This window comes from Eleutherodactylus coqui, chromosome 6 (assembly GCF_035609145.1).
Source record: "Eleutherodactylus coqui strain aEleCoq1 chromosome 6, aEleCoq1.hap1, whole genome shotgun sequence".
NCBI lineage: Eukaryota > Metazoa > Chordata > Amphibia > Anura > Eleutherodactylidae > Eleutherodactylus > Eleutherodactylus coqui.
In genome coordinates, this window is record NC_089842.1 from 164,668,134 (window position 1) to 164,685,920 (window position 17,787).

The 17,787-nt window shown below is 40.1% G+C and overlaps 1 protein-coding gene across 2 annotated transcripts in view; it reads left to right on the forward strand.

The window, feature by feature from the left end:
• Positions 1–17,787, forward strand: part of KIF26A (kinesin family member 26A) — a 133,668-nt gene that overhangs the window by 24,188 nt on the left and 91,693 nt on the right. The gene's annotated exons all lie outside the window — the stretch shown is intronic.

Sequence of the window (17,787 nt, forward strand, 5' to 3'; positions counted from 1 at the left end):
AGCGGCTCAGCCAGGTACAACATGTGGCCTGTGATTATTTCCTTTGTATTTCAAATTACATTGGGGATGTGATGAAGACCCAAAAATATGCCACAAATGGTAAAAAAAAGTATTAGCATACAGTGCAGACTACGAACTTTTCACATCTAATCCTGTATTTTTAGAAATGATCATATGGTAGTTGTCACCCAATTGCAAACACTGAAGATTATCTGTTTCCCCCATTAAATGCATCTTCTCTGCTGACCATGCATATGATGGCACTCCCCTTAGGTGTTATCTAACTCACAGAATAGAATTGGCTAATGCGTTTTGGTTTTTTAAATGTTTTATTTTTTTTATTTTAAATATCCCAATAAAAAGGAATAAGGAGGGGCAAAAGGAAAAAGGTAGTTGGGTGTGTCAAGGGTAGTAGGGTGTGAAGGTTCGAGCAGTCTATAAAGTTGCACTTGAGTTAGTCCATTTGTAACTCAGTCCATGTTTTTTGCTTAGTCATATAAGATTGTTATTTTGCATTGGTAGGCAATGCAAAATAATTAGTTCTTCATGTTTGACATAAGTCTTGGTTTATAGTCGGAATGTCAATAGAAGAAAATCAGAAACCAAAGGCTGTTGAGTTTTCTTCACGAAGGGTTTGCTGAAAATAGAGCACCTGATTCTGTGGTGAGGGGATAGGCAAAAAGAGGAAGGGGAGTTAGATACACTTATGTGTTTTTTTTTTACTTCAGAAGTGGGTTGGGAGGGGTACCGTTTTTCCTTGTGGAGACAGTCTGGTAGGCGTAAGGAGACTTAAAAGGCCATGCAGTGCTTCTCTAGGAAATTCGGTATGCAAATGAGAGATGCATTGCATTGCCATCTATTAGAAGATAGCTTTCCTGCAAGTCAACCTTGTCACAGGACTTGTAACAATGACTGGGAATATAAGCCAAAACCAGAGTCTTCTCTAGAAGGAAAATATAACCTTGTACAGATGGGCTGTTTAGTGGTTTTTATCCCTCATCCGATATATATTAGGTTGTGTGCTTGCTGTGTGTGAGAGGTTTATGATGTGGGTTGGGAGGGGTACAGTTTCTCCTTGTGGATACCACACTACCTGGTAGGCATGAGAAGACTCCTAATAGGTGGCACTGCTGAGGCAGTGTAACATCTTCCATTTGCATTACTTCAGAAGTCAAAGAGTAGATACTCTTAGAAATCTATATAGTTTTCAAATGTTAGTGGCAGAAGCTTTCCACAGACTATTTTACTACAATCGTTCCTGAGGACTCATATATAGCTTGCATCATTGCGGCATTCGGCTGTCAGTGAACCACTTCGACAAGAGTTGTATAATCTCTTGAGAAAAATCTAATATTGTGTCTGTGGATGGCTCTAAAGTTTCATGTCTTTCTATAAATTATCTATATGTTTCTATTTATCTCTAACTGGGCCCAATTCTGTCTGCTATCTATCTACTTATCTATCTATCTCTCTATATATCATATATCTCATAATTATCTATCTTATATCTCATATCTATCTATCTATCTCATGATTATAATCTATCATATATCTCATATCTAGCTATCTCCTATCTATATATCATATATCTATCATATATCTCATGTCTATCTATCTCCTATCTATCTATCATATATCTCATATCTATCTATCTATCTATCTATCTATCTATCTATCTATCTATCTATCTATCTATCTACATATCATATATCTCATATCTATCTATCTATTTATCTATCATATATCTCATATCTATCTATCTATTTATCTATCTATCATATATTTCATATCTATTTATCATATATCTCATATCTATATATCATACGTCTCATATCTACCTATCTTGCTTCAATAAAAAAAAGTTTTTATTGTGCACTCAAGGATGTAATGATGAATATACACTTGATGTCTCCTTCTGTGTCACGTCTATATAATTCTCTGCTATTTACATTTATGGACAGATGTCTGCCTTTAAACCGTTTAACCAGACCCTCTGGAGTCTCAAGACTGTGCAAATATATTCACTTTTAGAAAACAGACCCCCCCAGGGAATACAGGCAGTGTGAAAAGTATAATAAGCATTAGACTGTAAATACCTTGAACCTGGGGGCTGGAGGCTGGGGGGCATTCCCTCCCTTCCAAACTCCCTTCCCAGTAATTAGGCCTTAGGATCTAAAATGACACCTTCCAGAAAGAAAGCATTTTTGTGGCAATACTGTGAAACAGATGTTCCAGTCATGACTCCTCTGGAAGTGAGAGACAAGCTTTAGATGCCTTTGCCAGCCCATGGATTTGAGCAATAGCAATTAAACAGAAGCTGTGTCATCCTAATTGGGATGGAGAATATTGTTTGGGGAGATAGACTACCTGGAGAGCTAACAACCTCCTATGTGGGAGTTTAATGCTTTAGATAAGAGTGCAATGAATTGCATTGCACCCGCCAATGGATTAAGCACTGTTTTACGTCCCTCAAACGACCGTTTGTTTAGAGAACTGCAGATCCCTTTAGCATCTTAAAAAGGTTATAAAAGCAGATTATGACACTGGTTCTGATCAGGCAGAATGTTTAGTGCTTTGTGGAATCATAAACCAAGCAACAGATAAGAGATAATTAGTATATAAGCCCTAATGATCATCCACATCATCATCACCATCATCATCATCACTACTGACTAGAACATGGTGTATTGGTATACAAAGGATTAAAAAAAACCTTTCCTAAAAAGGAAAATTTACTCCCCTCCACCCCCTCCCATTTGCATTCTCATCATCATCAACACACATCTGCATAATAGTAGTAATGATATATAGAATATAATTGCTGAAGCCTCTGATGTAAATGAAGAAGACAATAACAGTGTAATCATTGACTTAACAGACTTTATTGTATGAAATAAAAGGAATTTAAAGTCAGACCCAATCTGCCCCCACCTCAGTTGTATTCCTTTGTTTTTTCAAAATCCTGTGACATTTATATTCATTTATTCATTCTGCTTCATCTCACACAGTTGGTGGTTAGCTACCTGGACTTACCATGGACACCAGGTGCATCAGCTGTTCCTACTGAAGGGGGCGCCACCAGTGTAAGCTGAGGCTTATGACTAGAATTGCTCATTGTGATTGGCTGGGTGATAAAATATGGCCTTTATTTATATAGTAAATATATATTACACAGGAGGACGAATTGGAAAAAGGAGCAAGGAAAAGGACAATGGCTCAGTGGTTAGTGCTGTTGCCTTGCAGCACTGGGGTCCCAGGTTCAAATCTGGCCAAGCAAAACATCTGAGTGGAGTGAATGTAGCTTGTGAGCCCTAATAAGGATGATTATTATGAAGAAAATACCCATGCAGATATTGTCATTGGGAAGATTTGAACCTATGACCCGAGAACAGCAAGGCAACAGTTCTAACCACTGACCCACCTTTTTTGGGGAAGAAGGGGTGATTATTTGAACAATCACTTATCACTGCTTGTGACCACCATCAGTCAACATTATTTTGACATTTTTTAGGACTATTATTGGATTACTTTTAGAAAGGCACTACTATTGAGATTGCCTCCTATGGGTGCATAAATGTTTTTGGATCACTTTTAGGTAAAATAACATTATACAAAAGAGTTGCTAATCAAGGATTTGCTGTTTTACTGTTTGCTATGTAGGTGGTTTCCTAATACATTAGTGTTTAGGTGATCCGTTACGGTAGGCCGCTTTCAGACAGGCATATTACAGGTGCATTTCTGCGTTTGTAATACAGAGATGTGTCCCAGTTCGATGGCGGGGTTCACTGACCCGAACTTGAAGCATCATAGATTTCTTTGATGCTCTGAGCTTGGCTCAGTAGATCCCACGATCAAGCTGGGGCACACAACTGTATTACGAACGCAGATATGCACCCGTAATACACCCGTCTGAAGGTGGCTTTATTCTATATATCATCATTCTGTTTGATACATGGTGCAAAGAAAACATTTTTGTTCTGCTCGTCTCTGTACGGACAAAGAAGATATACTCTGTATGTGTCCAGCTGAAGGGGAGATAAGACAGAAGGAAGTTGTAAGAGTATGGATGAAGGGGTGGGTGCTGACAGAGTATGAGTTATACATAAAACAGATCTGTGCAGTTTCCTGTGTCATCTACATGGCGCATTCTGGCATCGAGACTTATCTTTATGGTTGGACATGTTTCCGCTGCATAAAAGGTGGCCAAGTGCGTTTGAAATAAAAAGTGAGGATGACGGGGATTTTTATGGATCACAGTTGGCAGTAACTTGTTACTAACTTTTACTGTTGGAAGCATGTAAAAATCAACAACCTCATTTAACAGCTACTCAAAGGCTCCTGGCATTCCGGGACTATAAAATAAACTGTTATTGGCTGCTTGAGTCTGAGGTCAACAAGCTATTTGTACAACCATAGTCCTGGCCATCCTGCCCTCAAGACTTTTCTTATTTGTACAGTTTAAGTGAATTTTCTTTGTTCTTTCTTTATATATCATCCAATGTATTTTATGCTGCTGCTACAAGTGGTCATGTATTATTGGAATGCCATAACGGACCCAGGATAAAAATGCATCCGAGCTCCCTCTACTTAACCACTAGTGACTTCATTTCTTGTATCTGTTATAAGCTATCAAGCGATCGTAAATTCAAGTTCCCATTGGGTACTAAAAAAAAAAAGTGACAATAAGTGTTTTTTTTTAATATTGCAAACAATAAAGGATAATAAGTTTTTAAAAAGTTTTTCCCCATATTTATAATGGAAAAAACGAAACCAAAAAAAACATGTTTGGTTTCGACACATCCGTAAAAGTCTGGTCTATTAAAGTAATGCACTATTTTGTCCCACATAGTGAAAAAAAACCCCACAATGACAGGATTGCACTTTTTTGGTCCCCCCTGTCTCTAAAAAAAATGTAGTAAAAAATGATCAAAAAGTCTTATCAACTAAGGTAAGAAGTTGAACCATATGTCACCAGGATCCTCTAGTCTTCTGGTTGGGAGGACTATAGGACATATGTATGTTTATAGATCACTGGCAAAGAGCCTCATCACAAAAATTAAAACAAAGTCTTCTCCTGCATTGCTTTATCATGTAACTACTCTTCACAACATGTCTTAGGAGAGCCCGGAACTTTATACACCTTCCATTCCCATCTCATTTAGGACATAAGAGTGCAATCCTGCGGTTCTGTGAAGGTTACAACTGCCCAAGTGAAGGGGAGAACAGTCCGGCCTGAGCTCTTGTGGACTTGTGGAGCTTCATAAGTACATAGTTGTCAAATTGCCTTAAGGCCCATTTAGACAGGACAAATGTCGGGCAAATGAGGCCTGACACTCGTCCCCGCACATACTCACTCTCGTGCTGCTGCATGGGAGCTAGTATCGTTGGCTTACAGTGGGGCAGCAGGAGGAGATTTCTCTCTGTGCTCTCCCCGCCCCTCTCTTTTGCCCTAACATAGCCGACACTCAATACATCGTTTGCCCAACATTCATCCTGTCTAAATGGGCCTTTAAAGATTGGAGTTGGTAAACACTACCCTATCCAGTGGATAGAGAATAACTTCATCTTATGAGACAATTCCTTTAGTCCAGCATTTAAGGGGTTTTCCAGCACTAAACTATTGATGACCAATCCTCAGGATAGGTCATCCGTAGTTAATAAGCGAGGGTCTGCCACTCGGAATCTCCGCTGATGAGCTGACTGAAGAAACCGTGGCGCTCGGGTGAGTGCTGCAGTCTCTTCTCAGGCCTGTGATTTTACGCTCATCGGTCACATAGACTGAGAGCAGCTCAGTTCCATTCAAGTGAATGGAACTGAGCTACTATGCCAGGCATAGCTGCTATATAATGTATGATGCCATGCTGGGTATGGACTAAAGTGGCCACTGCACTTACCTGAGCGGCACCTTCACCTCAATCAGCTGATCAGTAAGGATTCTGAGTGTGGACCCCCTCCGATCAACTGACTTACCCTGAGGATAGCTCATCAATAGTTTAGTGCCAGAAAACTCCTTTAACATTTTCTTGGAAATGTGTTAGTGGAGGCAATCTCTGCGAGCTGAACACAGCAGGAGCACCACTCTCTCATAATGATTGCTCTTAGGTACACTAATACATTTTGAAAGCAAAACTAGGTCAGGATCTGATTGTAAGCAGGGAATGTTTCCATTCAATGACAGCAAAATATGAAATCTTCACAACCATTTCCATGCATTCCCTCTATGTAATTCCACGGTCCAGGAAATTTCAGATCACAATGCAGTATGGAAGGTTATAGGATCGTAGTGTTTGTCAATTGTGTGGGTATTTTGGGGTAATTGGGGGGTTAGATCATACACGTACTTTATCTGTAGCTTTGGGTGATAAAAACAACTTCCCTTTATATGAAGCACCACTTACAGGAGACCAGAATTAGTGCAGCCTTTGAAGAGATTTTGGCAGCTCTTCATGAAACAATCCAGAGCGACTACAATATATCTGCTAAGTGACTGTCTCTAATGTGAGAATGTGAGAATGTTTCCAAATTGGCTCCAGTTTGTAATCTACCCCTAAGCTGTCTATAGACATATGATAGCCAATGTAACTTGGTTTTCTTCGGCCCATCGGGGGAAAATATTCGTAACGTCTATACACTAATACATTGCATACTCAAGAAGACAAAAGCTGACTGGCGACTTGAAATCTGAGGGTGATTGACTGACAGATGCTTCTGGAATCGGTGTGTTGGGAGGGGAGGGGGGGTAATATTACTTTCACTAGCACTCTGTGGATTTCAACAGAGCAATTGGGACAATTGCTCTGCTTCTGTGAATGTCTCTCGGTGGATTTGGTGCCATACCAAAACCAGGATATTGGATTGTTGTAAGGCCTTTTGGGACTGCTGATGTGGCAGTGTGATCCTGCTGGGCTTCTTTGGCACATCAGGTGAGTCCCATACTCTCTCTTTTTTGGAATCCTGCATTCATTGTTAGAACGCTCTCCTGCCCTTCATTTCTCCAAATTGCATCCTCAGGTGATGGATTGCTGACTCTTTTGGCCCCATTATTGTGTTACTTGAGGACCCTCTAGTACCATCAGCTATTTGTTCTCGAGATATATCATCAGACTCATAAACCCCAATACAACTATTGTCCCCACCAATTAGTTCTCACTTTTAATTTTGTTCTCTTGACAACTAGGTCCTTGTGTCTTCTATCTCTGTACCCCCTAGATTTATGTCTCTGGTTTATTGGACAGCCATCAGCCTGATTCTCAATGCTGCTTTTTTGGCATTTCACCACTTTCTCTCATATGTGGTCCACCATCAAAGGAATAGATCCCAATAGGAAAATCTCATCAATTGCAGTTTTTAATTGGTGTCATAAATGAGGTATGATTAGGTTTAGCACAGTCCACTATGTTTCTGGGCTACAGTTTTTGTGCTGTATTGAATTGCACGTTGGAAATAATAGGTTAATGTTTTAACCCTTTAATTGCTTATACAGGCAGCTCCTTTTTTTAATTGTAATTAACGTGTCATTCGGAAGTCCAGAATTACAGGATAGGAGAGGTTGGAGCAGTTAATTAGAGAGTGTGATTGCTTAATGGATAGCTTTCATTTTATCTTCACACCCAGTGGACATGGTCTTTTCCTTGAGGATAGTGTTACAGAGCTATGTATTATTCCAGTGGAACCATCCATCCTTCTGAGTCAGATAGCAGATGGTCTTGGAAGTTGTTATCTCTGTGATGAGTTCCTCCTCTCCCAGACCACATCCAGAAGCCTAGGTAAGAGACCACAGTGAGTTCTTATCAGATTCTAGAGAATCATTTTTGGAAACGTATTATGTTTTTTAACTACGATAAATGGATTTTATGCAAATTGTCAGTAGCTTTCAAGGATTTTTGAAAAGTTTGGTGTTTTATATTTTTTTTTGTAGAATTGTTTCAATCACTAAACCTTTCAAAAGCCCCTCAAGGCTGCTGACAATTTGCATAAAATCCATTTACTGTAGTTTTAAAAAATTCATAAAAATAGCTTGTATTTTTTTGTAAAAATTGTTTCAATCTATTTTATGATTTTTTTTATTTTTTGTAATTTTTATGTACTGTCATACTGTGGCTCAGTGGTTAGCACTGTTGCCTTGCAGCACTGGGGTCCTAGGTTCAAATCTGACCAATGGAAACACCTGCATGGAGTTTGTATGTTTTGCATGGGTTTCCTCCGAGTTCTCTGGTTTCCTCCCACACTCCAAAAACCTATACATAGGTGAATTTAGATTGGGGACAGAACCCATGAAGTGATGCTTAATATGTATGTGCTATATAAATAAAGGTGTTATTATTATATGTACTAGTGGTCTCCATCCTGGGACTCTCCAGCTGTTTTGTGTAACTACATGCTGGGAGTTATAGTTCCACAACAGCTAAAGAACTACAGGTTGGAAACTACTGTGCTAGTGGATGAAGTGCAACACTACTGGAATAACATGACTTAAAAGGTGGTTGACAGCATGCATTCAGCTTACCGAGGCCACCATGTTTCTCTAACATATGTTAGTCTAGTATAGTCCTCTCCAGTTGTGTCATTTTTTTGCCTCTATGTAACCCTGTGTCTAATGTCAAATGTGTTGAAACATTTAGTGGATTTGTAATGTATGTATTACAGCGTGGTTCCATTTTCTTGAAGTTTTTTGAACAGATGTGAAGATTGTTTTTTCCATTGGGTTTACTTGTAGTGCTATCAGCATGCAGTGGAGATGATGTATATGCCATGTGTGGCACTGTTAAAATAGTTTTCGGTATAACTTCCTGTAATTCTGTTCTTGTTTTGTCTAACTTTTCTCCATGGGAGACAAAAAGGCTTACCGAGGTTCATAAAACATGGAACAGGGTTGAGTTACTTAGCAGACAGGAATGAGATACAATATCGTTGTTATGTTAATTGTTTCTATTCATTCTGATGACTGATAAGGGAGGTCTGCATGATGTATTTATTGTTGATGGTCACTGGACTGACTACATGACTTACATATGAGTGCACATAGTCTCCTCTACTAGAAACCTTACAAAGTGTGACATGAGATGTAGCCCAGGGCCAGCACAGGTGCCTAAGTTTTTACCACAAAAACAAACATTTCTTTAAAATGTATGCGCTTGGGATCACATATATGTTGACAGATCTGGAAATTCCTTGCAGCTCTATACGACATGCAATATTATGTATTTAGTTTCCATTGCTTAGGATGGTTTTACACGGGTCACCCGTCGGGGGCAAAAGTGCTCAACAGTTGTCCCAATGACTATCGCTCTTGTGCTTTTACAGAGGTGCGATAGTGGCTCAGTGAATGGAGGTGAAGAATGCTGAACAGGTAGTAGTCACTCAACGATGAACTGCCTGTTTACACCAAGTGAGAATTTGCTCACTAGTCGTTTCGTTTCAGTGCGCTGAAATGAAGTGATTAGTGTCTAATGAGTGATTTCTTGCTCAGTAGTCTTTTGGGTCACATGTTTGAGCCATTTTTCAGCTGATAGTTGGCCCATGTAAAGCCACCCTTATATAGCGCCAACATATTCTTCTCCATTGCACTGAGATTCGCACTACTGTCCCCAATGGGAGCCACAGTCTAATTTCTTTAAATGACACATACAATGTAAAAAAAACTGATAGGAAACCAACTAACATAGCATGTTTATGGAGTGTGGGAGAAAACTGGAAGAAACCCATACAAACTTCACGCAGAAAGCATGTGGTAGTTAAAGGGAACCTGTCACGTCCCTACAGCACCATAAATTAAGTTACATTGCTGTTAGTTGAGGTGACGGGGAGCTAGAGGATTCATTTTTTTATACTCCCCTGCTGCAGCAATATTCCCCTTTGAAGATCACACAGCGCAGTAAAATCTGACTCTTTTCAAAGTCCTGTGTAGGTACAAGTGTAAAGGAGAGCGTGCGCACAGGACTCCAAAAAGAGTTAGATTTTCCTGCGCTGTGAGATCTTCAGAGGGGAACATCGCTGGAACTCGGACGTGGGGGAGTATAAAAATACATCACCCCGCTTCCTGTCACCTCACCTAACAGCACTATAAGTTTATAGTGCTTTAGGGATGGAGCAGGTCCTATTTAAACTTTTCACCTATATACCTATATAAAATATTTGTTTCCCAGGATCTTATCTTAGGGACTGTAGTTGTATGGAGAGGGTTACTTTTAATGTATTTCTCTATATATGGTTCTATATGGACGCATATTGTACATAGCTGTCAGTTTACGTACTTTGCTCTTGTCTTAACCTATAATGATATGGACATTACATTACTGTCACAGTGCAGAGGGTTCAGCCCTATTCTCATTTGCACAAGGAAAGACTAGAAGCAATGGGATGAAACTGAAAGAGAGGAGACACAGATTAGATATTAGACGGTGAGGGTGATCAATGAGTGGAACAGGTTGCCACGGGAAGTGGTCAGTTCTCTTTCAATGGAAGTCTTTGAAAAGAGGCTGGACTGACATCTGTCTGGGATGATTTAGTGAATCCTGCACTGAGCAGGGGGTTGGACCTGATAACCCTGGTGGTCCCTTCCAACTCTACCATTCTATGATTTAGAGGAGCAGTGCAACCATGTGTTTCTACTGTTTAATCCTATATACCAAAGACAGAATATCCCTTTAAAATGACTTTCCAGTCCTGGACAAATAAATATGGCTGCACCACTTTTCTGACTACCTGATGCACACTTTATGCATTGGTAGTCTAAGACACTACATTGTGCTCTGACTGGCCAGTAGTGTTCACAAGGCAGCACTGGCCAATCAAAGCAGATGTAGCATGACAGACTAATGATGCATACTAGTACACAGTGTACATCAGGTAGTCAGAGAAGCTGCCGTGGCCATCTTTTTTTGTCTAGGACTTTAAGCATTTTTTGCAAGGAGACTGATTCAGGACTGGAAACCTTACAACCTTTACCAATTCATCTGACGTGTTACCATAGCTATAGAGGCAGCAGTCATCAGAGCCATAACTTGAAGCTTCAGGGCCCCAATGCCAAATCTGTAACAGAGCCCACAACTATAATGCTTTATTCATAGTACTGGGCTTCCTATATGGAGAAGAGAGGCCTTATGGGCCCCCTAAGGTTCCTGGGCCCAGGTGCAACCGCATCCCCTATAGGTACGCCCCTGGCAGTCATGTCCCAGCCCTGGTGCCTCAGGGGGACCAAACAGCCCTCTGCCACAAAAGAAGGTGTTCCTTTTAGAGAGCTTGCATTGACACCAAGGGGCTTTAAGTCTCCTCTTTTCATATACCAACATATAGTTTTATTTCCTTCCAAAGCAAGTTTTTTTGACTACTTGTTATTACCTGTATTGATTTTCCTGTGAACCCTTAGGGACATTTCACATGAATTTTATATTGCCGCAGTACAATTCTGCACTGAAATTTGCATCTATACATGCGATTTATGGAGTGGAAATCCACAGTAGCAGATTAAGTTGTGTCTTTAGGTGCATATTGCAGAATTATTCTGCTCGTGTGAAAGGTCCCTAAAGCTTCCCATTTTGATGCTTTCTCTAAAATGAAAAAAAAAAGGATTTTTTACATATACCAGTTACACCGCTGATCTGAGCTTTGATGCTGCTCTAACAGCTCGCCACACATTAACTTGTGATAACAAGACTTGCCCTCTGCTCTTCTCCAGCTTTGCATTGGCTGCACAAACAAGCTTATTTTTAGCCAAACGCTTTGAAGAGGACATTTACTAAGGAGAGAAAAAAGATTGAGGACATACAGCTGTGACATATTTCTTCGCTCTTGTCATTCCCAACATGCCACCGATAGACTTGTCCTAGAAATGTAATGGGCACTTGTAACTCTGGTAAACAAAGTCCATCATCCGTAACAAAAACTCAGACACCTTGTATCTATCTGTCATCAGAGAGGTCCATTCGTTCTTCTCCAATGAGTTCTCCAATTTATGAGTTTTGCCTTTTGCTGTTGAAATGTGATAAACATTTGAAGTATCTATTTGCAATTATATGTATACATGATCGATACATTGTACTATTGCATTTCTTCACTTTTGGTTCATCTAAGCCAATGGCTGCAGCTCTAAAAAGCTGCATAACTTTTTTCTATGGCTACATCACATAACTTATATAATAATTTATTTTTAAATGTCGTCTGCTGGATTTTACTATACATAAACAGTAGGTGTTGGAGAGGATCTTTGAACTAATAATAGAGATGGAAGCTCCTCTATTAGGCCAAATTCAGGCAGCCGCTTGTGAGTTGCACCCTAGATTCTCTGCCCCAACTCGCATTGGACTATACGGACATCCCTTCTGTGTGCTGTCCGATGTGTGGGAGAATGGAGATTGCATGCCCTACTCCCGTCTGTGAATTGGACCAGGATAGAACATGCTGTGATTTTTTTTTTTACATGGACCATAGGTGTCTGAAGAGCCCCATTGAGTTCAATGGGTCCAAGTTCTGTCCTAATTTACGCAGTTACAAACTCGGACGGAACTCTGAACGAAAACTTGGCCATGTCAATAGGGCCTTAGTGAACACATTTGGCTCAGCTGAACATCCATACTAATGGAGCTGTCCTGTATTAGAAAAAATGTCTTTTTTACAGAAACAGCACCACACTCGTGCATAGGCTGTGTCTGGTAATGCAGGTTAGCCATAATCACTAGACTGCAGTAAACTGCAATGCCAGACACAGTCTTGTAAACCACTTATTGTTCTATACAGTCAGAGGAGATGACTGATGATTTTTTGATTTTATCTTCCTTTAACATAAGGTTTTGGGCATGGGTCTAGTAGCCTTTGTAGACATTACAGTGTTGTCAGAATGCAAGGTATAACTATAGGAAGTGCAGAGGTAACAGTCACATTTAGGCCTTGGAGCCTGAGGGGGCCCAAAGACACCTTTGCAATATAAGAAAATACAAGTATTATAAATGGTACATGATAAGTACAGAACTTTTTTACAGGTTTTGCATTAGAGCCCTTCAAGTTGCGCTTCTGATGGAATGTCTATGGACACCTTTAAAGTTTAACCTATGATATAACAACATGGAAGATCAGTAACCAGTAATGCATGCTCCTGGTGCCCATACATACCATGAATAAAGAGATAATATCATGAAAAATTGAAATGCTTAGATATGTCAAGACAAGGACCCTTAACAAATGGTTTGACATATCATAGCTGAAAGACTGATACTAATTTACTAGATTAAATGAGGAAGATCACTTCATCTCTTTATGACATAATGATGAATGATGTTGAGAAATGACATCATTAACTACCAGTATATGTCTCCCAGACATGCAAAGTGACTCCCTTTATATAATCTGTATGTGTCTTATTATCAAACCTGTGTTTCTCGGAAATGATCTCTAGTCCTTTTGTGTCTGAGAAATCCTTTTCAATATGCAATTGGGTTATATATGTGCCATAGAAAGGTGGCAACAGTTGAAAAAGTCAAGAGCTGCCATTGTGATTGAGTCATCTGTGAGTGGAGATGACCAGTACTAAAACATCTTCTGCCACAAGTTTCTTTGCTTTTGAATTGGAAGATGGATCTGATGTTGTATACCGTGTCCACTTCGGTTGTAGTGATTGCTGGTGGACCTATTCACTGGTCCATCACAGATAACATCTGCAGACATATCTCAATGCCAGGTAAATCCATGTGTAAAGGTGATCCTTCATTTTATGACTGGTTTGTAGCATCTGAAGTTGCTTCATAATTGCAGCTAGAGTGTGTGAGATCCCCCTATACAGCTTTATCAGGGCACATAACTATTATGCTATAGTCACACTTCAATAGATGTGTTAATCACCCATGACCAGTTGTCCCTGTCAGTAACAACAGTCCCTAGGTGCATGTGTGGGTCCGGTGTGAAATCACGACACCAGTGCTGGACCACATCCTACACCTACCAGCACATGTACATTGTCATTTGGCCCTGGACTCCGAGGGGGTAACATCTTCCTTCTGTATTAGCACTTATAAACTACCTGGGCTGTCATTCACCTCAGCCAGCTTATCAGCGTCTTTCTGGGGGTTCTTATTCTGGTTATGCACTTATATTTCTCGTCCTATCCAGTGCTGTGAAGTATTTTGCTTTGCATCTCTGGGTATTACTTTGGCGGTAGTCTGTTTCGTATTTGTTACTTTGGTTCATGTTGGTTTGCCCCATCTCCTTGAGCTGTCTTAGCCCTCCTTGTACTTTGTAGTCTGTGTACTTTTGTGTTCTAGTTGGTCTGTCCTGTTCTGTCCATCCCTGATGTTGCCACTCTTTCTCTTATCTTGAGATATGCAGGGAAGTTTCCCAGATTCCTGTCATAGGGTCTCCTTTTTCAGGGTGGGTGGTCTGTTTAATAAGCAGGTTCAGCCACAGTAAGATCAGGGACAGATCCTTGCTTCTCCACAAGTGTGTCTCGTACATCCAACTTTTCAGTAACCTACGGTTTACCTCACTTCCCCCAGCCCTTCCTAGTCATCTGTCTTTTTTTTTCGTTTAAGGCTCAAGCAGACATGACACCAGTGCATTCCTAGTAGAAGACAGCAATATTAATTGTGGTCGTATTAACTTTGGTTGGTATGGTAGTGGCAGTTGCAAGTAGTGGCTCTGCACCAGTTCCCTTCATATGTTGAGTATTTGGTCAAATTAGCTTTAACCAAAGGCAACAAAATAAGTGATATATAGTATAATTGTCTAGTTTATTAACCCTTTCCAATCCAATTTGTATCCTGGTTTTCCTAGGGGGCTTACTCTTTTTCTGTTGTCATACAATTACGCTATATGCTGGCTAAAGCCAGTACTGAATGAGGGGACACGTTGGATAGGCTCCGACAGCAGAGAGGCTGGCAATATACAGTAAGAGAACCCCAATGGGCGTCTTCCAACATCGGAGCTGTACAACTTTAAATCATAATGTCTTTAGACATCAGACAGTGGATTGGAAAGGATTAAACCCATACCCTATTAAAGTAATTCTGAGTTAGCAGAGTCAGAGTGGTTACAAAGAGGTCTCTTGCTCTGGGGTACATATGTGCATTACAGTAATAGCCCATTGATTTCAATAGAAACTGTGTGATGCTTCTTTTTAGATTACGTTTGATCGTAGCGTTACCGTGATCAGTTTATCATCAGGAGAGCCTTCTAACAAAAAAGGATTTTTACAAAGTGGGCATCCTCTATATGTTTTCTTTGAGCTTTATAGGGCATATACAGTAACCTGCAAACAATGAGAATGGTTGTTCATTAGGTGTCAACCAACGTTATTGCCACTTTGTTAGTGGGATTTGATGGGCTCCTCCAATTACTCTTTCTTCCAGGATAGAAATATTTCCTCCTTCAAAATCCATGTTCCTCTCAGGAGAGGTCTGTGAGAAATCCAAGATTACCATCCGCCAATAAAACAGTTGTTAATAGTTCAGGATTTTGCTTTCAAGCCTGTTGAGTTATCGCAGGGAGACACCGTGGAACATGCTTTAGTTTAACCTTCACACCCTTCCGCTAGCCAGGTGTTTTGTCACATCGTCTTGATCGGGTCACAAAGTAATCAATGTAGCACAGCTGGCCCATCAACAAGCAGCAGGAGGAATATAGTTACAACAATATAACTAGGCTTTGTAAAAATGGTTCAGTGGTTTAAATGCTGTTCTGCAAATAGCCAATCAAAATTCCAGCTAGGGAGAGAGAATTCTGGCTTTGGAATAGTTTAAGCTGACCTGTAAAATCCTTTGTACGCCCAGTGTGGAGATCAAAGGGACCCAACTGAAATATTTACATGTGGATTCAAAAGCATATAAATCCATCAGTCTACCTCCTTGCTATTAATGTATGGAATGGCTTTAAATGGTTTTAATGGAATGCCCAGCCTGTGACAGCAGAGCGTGAAGCCTGGGCGTAGACAGATAATTTTACCAACACAGGGAGGATTTATTCCCTTGGTGTAATGTAATGTAGAATGATGTGACCCTTATTCAGAACAAACTAGATTAGGAAAAATAAATGAGTATGAACAGAAAAGATCTAAAGCTGCCAACGGTCTGCAATTTGCTATAGCATTGGGATGCTACATGCTTCCACATATGATGACTTCATATTGTATAGCAGTGGTCTCCAACTGCTGGCTCCAGCAGTCCCAAAACTACCACTCCCAGCATGCTATGCTGCTTAGGATCTATATATTCCACAAAAATGAAGTATCCACTTGTGTAGTGAGATGCTATAATCTACTATAGATACATTTCTTCTCTAGTTTGAATATTTCACTTAAATGGGGTTGTCCAGTTGTAAACTAATGATAGCTTATCTTCAGGACACGTCATCAATAGTGTATATGCTGGAATCCATTATTGAGGACCTCCGCTGATCAGTTGGTAATGAAGCCAGTGCACTTATGCACTGAGCTGATTTCTGCAGCAAGCACACAGCTCCATTCTTACTGCAGTGGCCAGGCTTGGTATTGCAGGCCAAGTTCCTTTCATTTCAATGGGAACTTGGCATGCAATACCACTTCTGGCCACTGCAGGTAGAAGAGAGCTGTCTGATTTTTGCATAAATAGTCTCAGTGCACAAGCATGCCACCTGGCAAACAGCTGATTGGCAGGGGTCCTGGGTGCTGTTACCCAGACGATCAACTATTGATGGCATGGCCTGAGGATAGGCCATAAATAGTCTACAACTAGACAATACCTTTAATCTCCTCATTGGTTATAGTGTTGCTTTGGTGTCATATAATAGAGGAGCCAATGTACGTTCTGAGTTAGGGTGGCTCCACACAGAAGAACTATCGTCTGAACATTCACATGATAGAGCAAATCTAAGCAATAGTTGTTCCATGTAAACATGGCTACCGCAGGATGAAGAGCGAGAATTTGTTTTAGCAGTCGCTGGTCATTTTGTTTCAACAAACCTAAAACATAGTTGCTGGTTGATTAATTCTTGCCTGGTGTAAACAGACAATCATCTATTTTTCAATGACTAGGCAACAACTTTGGTGGGTTATCTTACTCTCTCGACAATAATTGTTTATTGTAAAAGCACAACAGTTGTGCTGATTTTGAGCTACTCTTTGGATGATGGTTGTCCTATGTAATGTCACCCTTCGTGTCGTCATTGTACTTTATCGTGGTGTAATATCAGTCTAAGGTAGTGTTTCCTAACTAGAGTTTTGCTCAAATTTGGTTAGGGATTCTCCAAATGATATCAGCAACGGATAACACTTTCTCCAAGAGGAAGGCATTTTTTTGAGGTTCTCCCATGGTAATAGCTGGGAGTTACTAGCCTCGGGGTACAAACATGGCATTTATGTGATACTAGGATATAGATAGTTTTGCCTTTGCTGGATGAGGTCGCTGCCTGTTATATCATGGGTTGTCTTAAATGCATCTGAAAGTGGGATCACCCTAAACATGCTGGAGTGACCCATTCATTTATGAATATCATAAGTTGTCAATGCTGCACAGCAATCCATCATGATTTCAGGTCATTCAGCCCATGTGTGTCATAGCCATAGAGTCGCCTGTGCTGCACAAGTATTAGAGGAGAGCTTTTTTTCAAGGTTGATAATCTGGTACAACATAATTTATATTCAAGAGTTTATTAGATTATTAGAATTTACGGTATTTCAGGTACATTTTCAAAGATTTCATGTGTAGTGATGTCATTGGCTAACATTTTCAATCAATTCTATATCTATGTCTTATGACGGACAACAGAAACATGTTGAAGCTGTCATTGTGAATTCAACCTTTTGGTGTAAGTAGACCTCCATTTGCC